The sequence below is a fragment of the Papio anubis genome, chromosome X (genome assembly GCF_008728515.1).
Source record: "Papio anubis isolate 15944 chromosome X, Panubis1.0, whole genome shotgun sequence".
Classification (NCBI taxonomy): domain Eukaryota; kingdom Metazoa; phylum Chordata; class Mammalia; order Primates; family Cercopithecidae; genus Papio; species Papio anubis.
In genome coordinates, this window is record NC_044996.1 from 50,324,566 (window position 1) to 50,339,239 (window position 14,674).

A 14,674-nucleotide genomic window follows, 5' to 3' on the forward strand; every position below is an offset into this window, starting at 1 on the left:
GATGACTAAGGGCAAGCTGACAGAGGGTAAGAAAGGATTTCAGCATCACACATCAAGTAATGGGCAGGAATGTGGTCCAGCCTTTGCTGTCATTACAGTATTTCATGCATTGTCAACAGAGGCGACATTATGCCCAAGGGGCTGAAAATTGGCTCTCGATGGTAAGGAGTATGGTAGACATTACAATGGTGTGTGGTCCTGCAAAGTACCACAGTACAAAAACAGTTACCACTTTACGTGTCGTATTAATATTTTACATTCTTGGCAGAAAGGATGTGTGAGGAAGAACATGTCTAAAAGTCCTCCAAAACAGGGACAAGAATGAAAGAAGGTGAGAGAAACACTGCCTATGCCCAGTGACCTCTTATGTAGATGATGGGCCACTAGGACTTTGGAACTGATCATTTTACTCTCCTCCCCAGATGCTCACTCAACAACCCCTCCTGGTGATGATGATGATGGTGGTGATGGTGACGGCTGAAATGAAATCCTCTCTCTGGGCACAGGAGACCTTGATATGTGGACCATATGAATTGACTGGTTCTTAAGGTGACAGACAGGCAGGGGCTCAGTCAGAATGACACGTTTCCTCTGGAACAGATGATCTGGAGGGTAGAAAATTAATGTTGACAAAACTAGTATGAGCAAGAAATGCTCTAATTTGCATCTCTTTTCATCTTAACATTTATTCAAGTAGCCTATTATTTAATGTATAATTTAGATTAAATTATGGAAATTTAGGAACAGTTATGTAAATCAGACAAATTGCTTTGTAATGCCTGCTCAGTAATAGATGGAATTTCATTAAGGCATTGTGTCCTGAAGTCACCAGGAATTTGAATGCTCTAATTTCTCTCAGTGCTCACATGCACTGGGTACTGCTTAATTTATTTATATAATGAACTATATTACTTTAAAACTATAATACTAAATTATATGATATATAATATCAAATTATTAAATATTTATCTAAATATAATATTAATATATCAAATATATTATATTAAAATTGCATTATAAAATTGTAATATTAAATTCGGTTATAATATTAAATTATATGAGTCTAATTATCATGACATATGAAGCATTCCCAGTAATCAGTAAGGAGAAATGGCCTAATGATGTTGTGATAAGTAGAATCTAAGTATGCCCCCAGTGATTCTTGTTTCTTGTTATTTACTTCTTTGTATAATCTGCCTCATTGTGTGTGAGCTGGAGTTAGTGACTTGCTTCTAGTTGGTATCCACAGTGGTATAGTTTGAATGTGTCTTCCAAAGTTCATTTGTTGGAAACCTGATTCCCAATATAAAGGTGTTGGAAGGTGGGACCTTTAAGATGTCTAGGGTCATGGTGATTCTGCACCCAGAAACAGATTAATGCCATTACTGTGGGAGTAGGTTCTTCATAAAAGGACAAGTTTGTTCCCCCTCTTGCTGTCTCTCCTCCTCTCTTTGCCCTTCTGCCACGGGATGATACAATAAAAAGCCCTCACCAGATGCCAGCCCCTCGATCTTGGACTTCCCAACCTCCAGAACTGTGAGCCAATAAATTTTTTTTTCATTACAAATTACACAGTCTGTGACATTGTTCTAGCAGCACAAAAAATGGATTAGGAAAATGTGTACCAAAGAAGTGGGGTTTTGAAACAACAAATAACTGAAAATGTGAAAGTGGCTTTGGAACTGGGTAATAGCAGCTAGAAGAATTCGGAGGAGCCAGCTAGCAAAAGCCTACATTGCCATGAACACAGTATTAAGGGCAATTCTGGTGAGGCCTCAGAAGAAGAGTATGACTGTAAGAAAAGTCTGAATCTTCTTAGAGATTACCTAAGTGACTATGATTAGAACATTGGTAGAAATATGGACAGTAAAGACCAGTCTCACCAGGTCTTGGATGAAAATTAGGAATATATTATTAGAAACTGGCATAGAGGCGATTCTTGTTATAAATTGGCAAAGAACTTGACTGTATTGTTTTGATGCCCAAGGGCTTTATGGAAGGCAGAATTTAAGAGTGATGAACTGAAGTATCTGGCAGAAGAAATTTCTAAGCAAAGTATTGGAGGAACTGTGTGGCATCTGATAACTGCATACAGTAAGATGTAAGAAAAGAGAAATGATTTAAAGACAGAATTTATAATTTATAATTAAAAAGGAATCAGAGGGCCAGGCATGGTGGCTCATGCCTGTAATCCCAGCACTTTGGGAGGCTGAAGCAGGGGATCACCTGAGGTCAGAAGTTCAAGACCAGCCTGGTCAACACGGTGAAACCCCATCTCTACTAAATATATAAAAATTAGCCAGGTATGGTGGCAGGTGGCAGGCGCCTGTAATCCCAGCTACCTGGGAGGCTGAGGCAGGAGAATTGCTTGAACACAGGAGGCGCAGGTTGCAGTGAGGCGAGATTGCGCCATTGTGCTCCAGCCTGGGCAACAAGAACGAAACTTCACCTCAAAAAAAAAAAAAAAAAAAGGGGGGGGGGAATCAGAACATAAACATTTGGAAAATTCACATTCATGTCATATAAAGAATAAAAAAGCATGCAAGAGTACAGCCAAGCAACTCTCTGATAATGGGATTAGCATGGCTAGAAGGAAGCCAGGTGCTGTTCATCAGGACAATGCATTGGAGAAAGACTCTGAAGACATTTCAGATATATTCAAAGTTGCCCCTTTCCTACAAGTCCAGAGATCTAGGAGGGCAGAATGATTTCAAGGGACAGGCCTGGGGTGTCCCTCATGGGCTCACTGCTCAGAACCATCTTGGGACTCTGATCCCTGAATTCTAGTACAGTGCTGCCTGGCAGCCCCAGCTGTAGCTCAAGTGGACCTATGTGTGCTCGGGCTGCTCCTGTGAAGGGTGCAAATTGTAAGCATTGCTGGTTCCCACATGGTGCTAATTCTGCAAGTGAGCAGAATGCAAGAGCTATGGGGGCACCGCTTCCTTCACCTAGATTTTAAAGTATGTATCAGACATCCCTGTGACCCAGGCAGAAACCTGCTGCAGGGGCAGAGGCACTATAGAGTTCTCACTAGGGTAATGCCTAGTTGAGCCACAGGCATAGGGTTGCCACTGAGACCATGAACCTCTAAATCCATCAGCGTGCAGCCCCAGCCTGGAAGAGCTGCAGGCAGGAGACTCCAACCCATGAGAGCTGCTGCAAGGGCGCAACCCAGCAAAGCCATAGGGGTGGGGCTTTCTGAGGCCTTGGAGCTTAATCCATACCCCAGTGTGCTCAGAAGGTGGGACATAGAGTCAAGAAAGATTATTCTCCAGCTTTGAGATTTAACGTTGTTTGCCCTGTTCAGTTTTGCACTTACTTGGGACCCATTACTCCTCTTTTCTTGCCTATTTTTCCCTTTTGGAATTAGAATATCTTATGCCTGTCTCACTGTTGCATTTTGGAAGTAGATAACTTGTTTTGATTTTATAGCCTCACAGTTTGAGGGAATTTGCCTCAGATATATCATGCCTTGAGTCTCATCCATATTTGATTTGGTAAAGACATTGGGGCTACTGGGATGGAGTCAGAATATTTTGCATGTGAGAAGGACATGAATTTTATGAGCCGGGGGCAGAATGCTGCAGTAAGAATGTGTCCAGTAAAATTTATGTATTGAAAGCTTGATTCCCAATGTGTAAGTGTTGGTCTATCCAAGTACTTCTTCCCTAAATTTCTTTGTCACCAATTTTCCAATCATGTCCTTTCCAAGTTCCTGATCATGCAGCCAAACTATTGTCCACAGTCCATGAATCAGTATATATAGAAATGGCAGGTCCAGCCATTTGTCCAAGCGAAGTGATCAACCAGGTACACTGTTCAAAGTTCTGCCCACTGGGAGAATTTCCATCCACCATTGTCCTTCAGGGACATCCCAGAAAGGGGATGTAGTGTTAGTTGTCCACTTCTGAGTAGTGCCTGCATATTATGCAGAATCATCTGTAAACCAAACTTCTCTTTCTCTGTCAACTGATCATAGGGAACTTAGATTATAGGTGCAGGCTGGGAGAAAGAAAGGAGTGTAGCAAAAATGAGGGCCATGGGCATTTGAGCTGCTTCCTCATGTAACTTACTTATGCCTTCTGTGCCTGCTTGAGCTCGATTTCATATATACTACTTACCTTTGATGATGGAGTGCTGCTGTACATACCCAACTTTATGGCTATGTGGGTTGGATAACACACAGGTCATGGTGGGCAGCTCAGGTCACGTGAAAACTTGGTTTCCAGTCTCTACTAAGGCCCATTAGCAGGCCAAGAGCTGTTTCTCAAAAGAGTAGTTATCTAGGAAAGATGGCAGGGCTTGTGTTGCCATTCACCTATGGGTGCCTGCCAAGGGTTCCCAGTGGCATCCCTATCTGTCACTGACACCTCAAGCACCATTGGATCTGCTTGATCATATGGCCCAAGTGGCATAGCAGCTTGCATAGCAGCCTGGACCTGTTTCAGGGCCCTCTCTTGTTCTAGGCCCTACTCAACACTAGCAGCTTTTTGTGTTACTCAGTAAATAGGTCAGAGTTACACACCCATATGAAGAGTATGTTGCCTCCAAAATCCAAAGAAGCCCACCAGATGGTGTACTTCTTTTTTGGTTGTAGGAAAGGCCAGGTGCAAGTATTTATCCTTCACCTTAGAAGGGATATCTCAACATGCTCCACACCTCTGAACTTCTAGAAACTTGACTGAGGTTGGATATGCCACCTTTTACCTCTGAGGAGAGGAGAAAACTAACAGCCATATAACATTCTATTATATTCTTTAAACTAGTAGGTTAAAACAAAAACTGATAAAAATAATTACTTATAAGGGAACAGAGTAGCAGCCCAGGATGGAAGCTGATCATGTATATTCTCTTAAAAATATATTTACTGGTCTGATGCACTGAAAAGAAGCAATGGCCAACCCAGTAGCAATGAGCAACTCTAGTACCCAGATTGAGTCCTCTAAAAATATTACCTACAAGGAAAAATGGCCGAATCCAAGTCTGTGGTCAAGCTGTACCAGATGAGTCTGGACTGAATGATCATACCAGCGAACATGTCAAACAGACTCAGAAGCCAACCTGATAGGACTTCCACAGACCAAATAAGAACAATTTAAGCATCAAAAACATTAGTGCCTACAGTGAGTTAAAACACATTACATACAGAAACATCTCTGAGTTGTGATGACACTCTAAAAGAAAAAACTCAAACAAAACCAACTCACTGCTCATCTGTGGAGGATCCTACAGAAACAATACTTATTCTTAAAACTGGAAATATTGCAAAATGATTAAATATTTGTCCTTCCTTTCCTGTGTGTGCCATACCTCAGTTAAGCCTAATAGTTGGCGGGGGTTGAAGCGGGGGAGTTTCTCTTATAGAAAATGTCCAGCTAATAAATGCAGAAGAAATTGTACTATCTAAACACCATCACTGTAGAATTTTTAATGAAATGCAGATCTTGGTAAGGATCAGAGATTGTAAAAAATCATGAGGTAAAAAGCAGATGGGACATTTCACAATGGATGGATCAGTCTAACAACACCTGAGCCCAGTGCTCAATCTTAATGTCAAGGTAGGAGTGACAAGCAGACACAATGAGGCTCCTGGTATGCCTATGAATTGAACGCTTGTGTCCTCCCAAAACTCATATGTGGAAACCGTAATCTCCAATGTGACAGTATTTAAAAATAGGACTTTTGGGAAATAATTAGGTCATCAAAGTGGAGCCCTCATTATGAGATTAGTGTCCTTATAAGAAGAGACACAGAGAGCTTGCTTGCTCTCTGCATGCATACACCAAGGAAAGGCCATGTGAGGACATAACCAGGAAGAGGATTCTCACCAGGAACCCAACCATACTGGCATCCTGATTAGACTTTAGCTTCCAGACTCATGAGAAGTAAATGCTTGTTATTTAAGCCACCTAGTCTGTGGTAATTTGGTAAAGCAGCCTAAACTAAGACTTGGCGTAAGGATATAGGAAGTATGTAACACATCCGAGGTACTCTTGCCAAAAAAATCCTGAACTGGATGAAGCCTCTAACTCTACTAATTTACAGGAAATAGGAGGGGCCAGAGCAACGTAAGTAACAGCACAATGGGGATACAATCAGCAAAATTGAGAATGTATACTGCACAAACCAAAGATCTAGTGTAATAAGCAAATACAGGTTGAATATCATTAATCTGAAAATCCAAAATCTGAAATGCTCCAATGAGCATTTCCTTTGAGCATCATGTCAATGATCAAAAAATTTCAGATACTGGAGCCTTTTGGATTTGCAGATTAGGGATACTGAACATGTAAATTGAAAAGCAAAAACAAAGAGAGAAAAGAGATTTAAAACTCCAGAGAGTTAATGAGAAATTAAAGTATAATTAAAACCCATAATGAGATACCACCACACTTACACCAGAAAAAGAAAATTAAAAAGATGGAAAACACCAAGTGTTGGTGAAGATATGGAAGCTGTGTAATTTTCACAGCACCGGTGAAAATACAAATTCAACAACTACTTTGAAAAAGTGCTTGGCAGTATTGACTGAGCTGATCATACACACATCCTACAACTCAGAAATTTCATTCTTAGGTCTGGGGAAGGTACACACCCAAAAGAAAGAAAAATAAATGTTTATCCAAAGATATGTACAAGACATTCATAACACTGTTATTCATGTCAAAAACTAGAAAAAAATCCACATAGCAGATATGCTTACTGTGAAATATCCACTAGATGTAACAGTATCCACCAATGATGATGAATGATCTACTACAGACAACAATAAATGTAAATCTCACATACAGTTTGTTGACTGAAGGAAGAAATTACAAAAGAGAACATGATGTATGATTCTAGGAATTTTTCTTCTAATTTCCCATTACAGTTTAGGCTACATAAAAAATTCAACACCCTATTTTTTCTTATTTGAAGATACTTAGTGTTCCCATATATTATCTGCAGGTTAACCTCAAAGAAGCACATATCCACTGAGCCTCTGAAAAGTGAAGCACTACAGATATGAACACGGCTAATGCTGTTGATATGGTTTGGCTGTGTCCCCATCTAAATCTCAACTTGAATTGTATCTCCCGGAATTCCCACATGTTGTGGGAGGGACCCAGGGGGAGGTAACTGAATCATGGGGGCCAGTCTTTCCCATGCTATTCTTGTGCTAGTTAATGAGTCTCACAAGATCTGATGGGTTTATCAGGGGTTTCCGCTTTTGCTTCTTCCTTGCTGCCGCCAGGTAAGAAGGGCCTTTCGCCTCCCGCCGTAATTCTGAGGCCTCCCTAGCCATGTGGAACTGTAAGTCCAATTAAACCCTTTTTGTTCCCAGTTTTGAGTATGTCTTTATCGGCAGTGTAAAAATGAACTAATACAGTAAATTGTTACCAGTAGAGTGGGGTGTTGCTGAAAAGATACCCAAAAATGTGGAAGCAACTTTGGAACTGGGTAACAGGCAGAGGGTAGAACAGTTTGGAAGGCTCAGAAGAAGACAGGAAAATGTGGGAAAGTCTGGAAGCTCCTAGAGACTTGTTGAATGACTTTGCCCAAAATGCTGATAGCAATATGGACAATAAGATCCAGGCTGAGGTGGTCTCAGATGGAGATGAGGAACTTGTTGGGAACTGGAGTAAAGGTGACTTTGTTATGTTTTAGCAAAGAGACTGGCAGCATTTTGCCCCTGCCCTAGAGATTTGTGGAAGTTGGAACTTGAGAAAGATGATTTAGGGTATCTGGCAGAAGAAATTTCTAAGCAGCAAAGCATTCAAGAGGTGACTTGGGTTCTATTAAAGGCATTCAGTTTTATAAGGGAAGCACAGCATAAAAGTTTGGAAAATTTGCAGCCTGACTATGTGATAGAGAAGAAAAACCCATTTTCTGGGGAGAAATTCAAGCTGGCTGCAGATATTTGCATATGTAGCAAGGAGCCTAATGTTAATCCCCTAGACCATGGGGAAAATGCCTTTAGGCCATGTCAGAGACCTTCACAGCAGCCCCTCCCATCATAGGCCTGGAGGCCCAGGAGAAAAAAGTGGTTTCCTGGGCTGGGCCTAGGGTCCCTATGCTGTGTGTAGCCTAGGGACTTGGTGCCCTGTGTCCCAGCTGTGGCTGAAAGGAGCCAACATACAGCCCGGGCTGTGGCTTCAGACGGGGGAAGCCCCAAGCCTTGGCAGCTTCCACGTGGTGTTGAGCTTGCAGGTGCACAAAAGTCAAGAATTGCAGTTTGGGAACCTCCATCTAGATTTCAGAAGATGTATGGAAACTCCTGGATGCCCAGGCAAAAGTTTGCTACAGGGGCGGGGCGCTCATGGAGAACCTCTGCTAGGGCAGTGAAGAAGAAAAATTTGTGATTGGAGCCCCCACACAGAGTCCCTACTGGGGCACTGCCTAGTGGAGCTGTGAGAAGACAGTCACTGTCTTCCAGACCCCAGAATGGTAGATCCACTGACAGTTTGCATCATATGCCTAGAAAAGTCACTGACACTCAACACCAGCCCATGAAAGCAGCCAGGAGGGAGGCTGTACCCTGCAAAGCCACAGGGGTGGAGCTGTTCAAGATCATGGGAACCCACCTGTTGCATCAGTGTGACCTGGATGCGAGACCTGGAGTCAAAGGAGATCACTTTGGAGCCTTAACATTTGACTGCCCTGCTGGATTTTGGACTTGCATGGGCCCTGTAACCCCTTTGTTTTGGCCAATTTCTCCCATTTGGAATGGCTGCGTTTATCCAATACCTCTATCCCCATTCCACCTAGGAAGTAACTAACTTGCTTTTGATTTTACAGGCTCATAGGTGGAAGGGACTTGCCTTGTCTCAGATGAGACTTTGGACCGTGGACTTTTGGGTTAATACTGAAATGAGTTAAGACTCTGGGAGACTCTTGGGAAGGCATGATTGGTTTTGAAATGTGAGGACATGAGATTTGGAGGGGCTAGGGGCGGTATGATATGGTTTGGCTGTGTCCCCATCGAAATCTCAACTTGAATTGTATCCCCCGGAATTCCCACATGTTGTGGGAGGGACCCAGGGAGACGTAACTGAATCATGGAGGCCAGTCTTTCTCGTGCTGTTCTCGTGATAGTTAAAGAGACTCACGAGATCTGATGGGATTATCAGGAGTTTCCGCTTTTGCTTCTTCCTCATTTTCTCTTGCTGCCTCCATGTAAGAAGAACCTTTCACCTCCCACCACGATTCTGAGGCCTCTCCAGCCATGTGGAACTGTAAGTCCAATTAAACCTTTTTTTGGTTCCAGTTTTGGGTATGTCTTTATCAGGAGCATGAAAACAAACTAATACAGCTGTGTATAATGGACATGCAGCTGGATATGAGACAGGAGACATACTTATCCCACTAACTCTAGGTGCCCTTGAGTAAGTCACCACACCACATCTATACTCACCCAGCAAAGAGGGACTGAGTAGCCCTGTCTCCAGCAAGATCTCAGGGACAGAGAGCAATGTGATTCCCATCTGGAAAACCACTCTGAGTTCCTAAAAGGGAAAATAATTCATTCATCTTGGGGGTCCAAGGAATTATCTATATCAACAGCCAAGTTGTCTGGTACAAAGTAATTATGATGTTTATTAATGTTTTTATTTTTAAAATTATTACTTTTTCTTAAATAAATACCATCTGGTACAATGTAGAATGACTACAGAAACACAGATAAAAGAGCTATGGTCTCAAAGTTACACCAACCACCATGGGTTGACATAGTTCAACAAATATCTGTCTCTTCTTCCTAAGTGTACTGGTTAGGAGTGTGGGCTCTGTATACAGACTAGAGACAAACCCTAATTCTGCCATGTAAAAACCTTGTGACTTTGGATACTGTTATTTCACCATAAAATCACTCAAAGTCTTGTCAGTAAAACCAGGATTATATAGTACTTACAATACAGGACAAAACATATTTTACATGTACCATGGAACTTAAAATTAAAATTTAAAAAAAAGTCCCTGTGTTCTGGTTTTTAAAAATATAAATGGCCAGGGATCACATTAACTTGAAAATTCTAAGGCAGAGATACTGGGGAAAGAAAGTTTAATAGTCATGCAACTGAATCCTATTTATCAACTCGGGTATTTTTTAAATTTTAATTTTAACTGACAAATAATTGTATATACTATGGGGTACACTGTAATGTTTTGATATATGTTTACATTGTGGAAAGATTAAATCAAGCCAATTCAATAAATTAAATAAAGCTTAATAGTCTTACAAATGAGTCTTGTTTTTCCTTTTTCTTATTTATTTATTTATGATCCAGATACTCATTCTTTATTATAAAATGACATATTTTCCTCCAATCTGTTGGAGTCCTCTACTTTTGTTTGTGGTATCTTTTGTTAAATAATAGTTTTTAATTTTGCTGTCAAATTTACCTATTTTTGCCTTATATAGCTTTTGATTTTACTTATTTTTTAAATTTTTGTTCATTTTTTAACTTTGATTTTAGTTTCAGGAGTACATGTGAAGGTTTGTTATACAGGCAAATCGTGTGTCACAAGGGTTTGGTGTGCAGATTATTTTGCCACTCAGGTTATATGCATGGGACCCAGTAGGTAGTATTCAATCCTTAACTCTCCTCTTTCCGTCTACCCTCAGGTATGAATATTAGTCATCAACTGATGCATTTTAAAATCACTTTTTTTCACTACAACCACTGTTGGTTGACTAATTACCTTAAGAATGCCTCAGAAGCACTTGGAGGAACTGATCTCAGAAAACAGCCCACCATTTCTCTGCATGGCCAAACAAACAGCCGAGCGGTCCTCCTTGACTATGCCTTATCCCCATACACCCCACACACACAGCCATTGCAGGTCCCCCATGCCCTACCTCCAAACACGACCTGTCCAGGTCTAACCCTTCCTCTGCGGACAGCTGCAGTCCTGGCATCATTCACCTGTGCCTCTTCCCTGAATTTCTGCAATATTCTTCTAATGGTTATCCCCACTCTTTATTTTGTCCCTCTCCAGTCCATTCTCCAAACAGTGGCCAGAGTCACTTTCTGAAAACAAGGATCACATCATGTCACTCCCGTACTCTAGCCTTCCACACTCAGAATAAAACCCAAACTCCTTAAAAGATCCAAACCTTGTGGCTCTTGTCTGCCCTTTCAACCTCATCTCCTACTTGTCTGCATTTATGGGCCAGGCTTCAGCCATTCCAACTTGTCCTCTGCTCCTAGATCAATGGTGCCCATACACAGCACAGGGACATTGACAAAATGGCCTCTCCATGCCTAGCTTCTTTCTGTTGTTCAGGACTCAGCTCAAGTGTCACTTTCTGAGAAAGAGCTTCACTGACAACCTCATCTATGATAATCCCTGTCTCAGTCATTTTCTACTCTACCTGTTAATTTTCTTCAAAACACAAATCCCCATATGAAATTGCCTCACTCATTGATTGCTTATTGCCAGTTTCCCCAAACTAGAATGATAGCTCCAGGGATTCTTCTTCTCTTATTCTCTGTGATGTTTCTTCAGTGTCTCATACATTAATCACTGAATAAGAATTACTGAATTGAAAAAATTGTTACCTACTGGACACACAAGACAAGACACAGAAATTTAAAGGTGAGTAGCAGGAGCAACTAACAATGAAATTAGACATCAAAGGATTTAAACTTTTCATAGACCTTGTTGCCATCCACAGCATTGCTTTTCAATCGTGGATGAGTAACAGAAACAACAAAAGAAATTACTCAAAATGTAGACACCTCTCACCTCACCTCCCTGGCTTTGATTCATCTGGTTGTTTAAAAGTCTGAAACCTTCCCCTTGTCTGTCTCTCTTGCTTCCACTCTTGCCATGTGACATGCCTGCTACTGCTTTGCCTTCTGCCATGATTAAAAGCTCTCTGAGGCTTCCCAAGAAGCTAAGCAGATCCTGGGGCCATGCTTCCTGTCCAGCCTGCAGAACCATGAGCCAATTAAACCTTTGTCTTCATAAATTACCATCTCAGGTATTTTTGTATTACAAGGCAAGAATGGCCTAATACAAAAAATATATATTAATAATTACAGAGGGTAACCCTTTGAGGAACATGGGAATCTGAGTCACACTGACATAAATAAATGTTAATAAATACATTGATAAATAAGGGAGAAGAAAAAGCTCTATCTTTTTCTCAAATGCAAACTGATAATTCCAGAAGGAATATCAGAATTGGAAAACAGCCACTTAACAACTATCATAATAATACGTGTTTCAGGCAAAAAACATAAACGAATGCTCATTCTGCACCAAATCTCATGGCAGGCACTGAGTCACCATGGTAACAATGTGGGCCAAGACAGCTCGGAAAAGAAAATAACCATCACTTTGATTTGTTTTCTAGTATGTCCTAGGAACTGAACTGGTCTGATATGACCACAGTAATTAACCTGAAGTATTCCTCACAATAAATACTTCTGGCAGCTTCAGCAATATACACATTCATACACACATACATATCCACATACATATATGTTCACTCTCTCTCTCTCTTTCTTTCTCAACACCCAAGATCCCAGGAATTCACTGAGATGGATTGCTGGTGGTGGGGAGTAGGTAACAAACCCCACAATTCAACAGATTCAATTCTGACCACATATAAAGTTGAAATCTACTAAACTATTTTACGATGGATTTTTCTGGAGATGACCTGTTGATTTGTCTCTGGGACTTTTTTCCTCTAGTTACAGTATATTTTCAATAACTTCTGAAAGCTGACATGGAAACACAGGCAAATGCCTGCTAAGTATCAGGTACCTTTTCCATTTTATAGTCTGAGATCTCAACCTAGATGATTAGTTAACAGCTACTGTTAAACATTTGGCAGCTGACAGCTCAGTGAAAAGAAAAATGTAATTCAAAATACTGGCATTTATAAGAGCACCAAGAAATATGAAATAACTAGGAATAATCTATCCAAATATGTGACAGGTCTGTATAGTGAACGTTACATAACATTGCAAAGAGAAATTAAAGAAGACCTAAATAAATAGGGAGACATACTGTCTTCATGAGTTGGAAAACTCAGTATTGTTAAGATGCCTGTTCTGTTTAAACTGATCTATATATTCAGAACAATCCCAATAAAAATCCTAACTGATATAGTTTTAACAGAAAGTAAAATGCTGTTTCTAAAATTCATGTAAAAATACAAAGGATCTAGACTATGCAAACAACTTTGAGAAAGAACAAAACGGATGACAAACACTACCTGATTTTAAGACTTCTTACAAATCCATAGTAATTAAGACAGTGTGCTACTGGCATCAAGGCAGAAGAGCAGATCAAAAGAACAAAATAAACCACCTAAAAATTGACCTACATATATTGGACAACTGACTTTTGACAAAGGTGCAGAAGCCATTCAATGTATAAAGGATGGTATTTTCAATGTATCGTGCTGAAACAAGTAGATATTCATATACACAGTTACATACTGTGATCTGTATATTGTACCATGTACAAAAGACAATTCAAAAGGCAATTCATAATGGATCATAGATGTAAATATAAAACCTAAAGCTGTAAAACTTGTAGAAGAAAACATGGGAGAGCAAAATTGTGACCTTGAGTTAGGTAAAGATTTCTTAGATGAATAAATCAGTAATTTGGAATGCGTCAAAGTTAAAAACTCTGGGTCTTATAAAGACACTGTTAAGAGAATGAAAACACAAGTCCCTGATTGGGAGAAAAAGTTTGAAAATCATATCTGATAAGTACTTGTATCTAAAATATAGAAAATATCACAAAATTCAATTAAACATTCCAATAAATGAATAGGCAAAAGAGTTGAATACACACTTATCTATAGAAGATAAACAACTGTCAAATAAGTACATGAAAATATACTCAAACGTCATTAATCATTAGGGAAATGTAAATGAAAACTACAAAGCATCACTATCTCGTGGCTTTGCTTTTTTTATACTTTAAAAATTATTCTTGGCATTGTTCCCTTACAGTATTATTTCTATAGCACCTAATTGAATTTCTATCTTCTATACTTTTTATGAATGAAGGCTTTCATTTAAATATATGTAATTGTTGAGTTTTGTTAGTTTTGGTTCAAAGTGGTCAGATTAATACAAAATCTTCTGGGTGTAAGCCAGGTGTTTTGAATTCAGATACATTTTGGTTTACCTAAGCACACTTTCCAGTATGATTATTTTGTCGTGACTTACCTTCTTTTATACATAAATTTGTGTTAATTATAAATTTGGGTTTGTTAAAGTATTTCAGGAGGCTGATAGGTGGTGTGTTCATGTTCATTCAACTGAGCTCTCTGTTCCTAATTTACTACTAAATCCTCCTTTTACCTTTAGTTTCATAGGGGTTATTATAGGTGGAGTGTTCTTTAATTAGAAACTGTAGCCCATTTCTTCCCATCTCATAGACTATACCTTGACCTAACATTTTTATGTAAATATTTGTGATTACTTTAAGACTTTTTAGGGTTAGCTGAAGATAGCAGTATACAGGCTGAATCGACAAGAGATGGTGAGGTTTGTCAGAGTTTATCAATTACAGAACAGCCTCCTCTAGAGCAATATAAAGCACCGCCAAATCCTCTGAGATTTAGGTTGTTGCTGGTAGTAGTACTCTGGCAAATAACTTTATTTATTCAGTTATTTAAGTTTATGGCAAAGCATAATGGGGTATCTAATCCCAGTTTGGGTCT

General features: G+C 39.9%; 1 protein-coding gene across 1 annotated transcript in view; it reads right to left on the minus strand.

Annotated features, from left to right (window-relative positions):
* LOC101021979 (RAB40A like) overlaps positions 1 to 14,674 on the minus strand; it is a 203,063-nt gene that overhangs the window by 108,216 nt on the left and 80,173 nt on the right. The window contains exons 2-3 of the mRNA XM_031660661.1: positions 9,395 to 9,485; positions 431 to 605 (exon numbers count right to left, since the gene is read on the minus strand). The gene's annotated coding sequence lies outside the window, so the exon portion shown is untranslated. The remainder of the gene's footprint in view (positions 1 to 430; positions 606 to 9,394; positions 9,486 to 14,674) is intronic.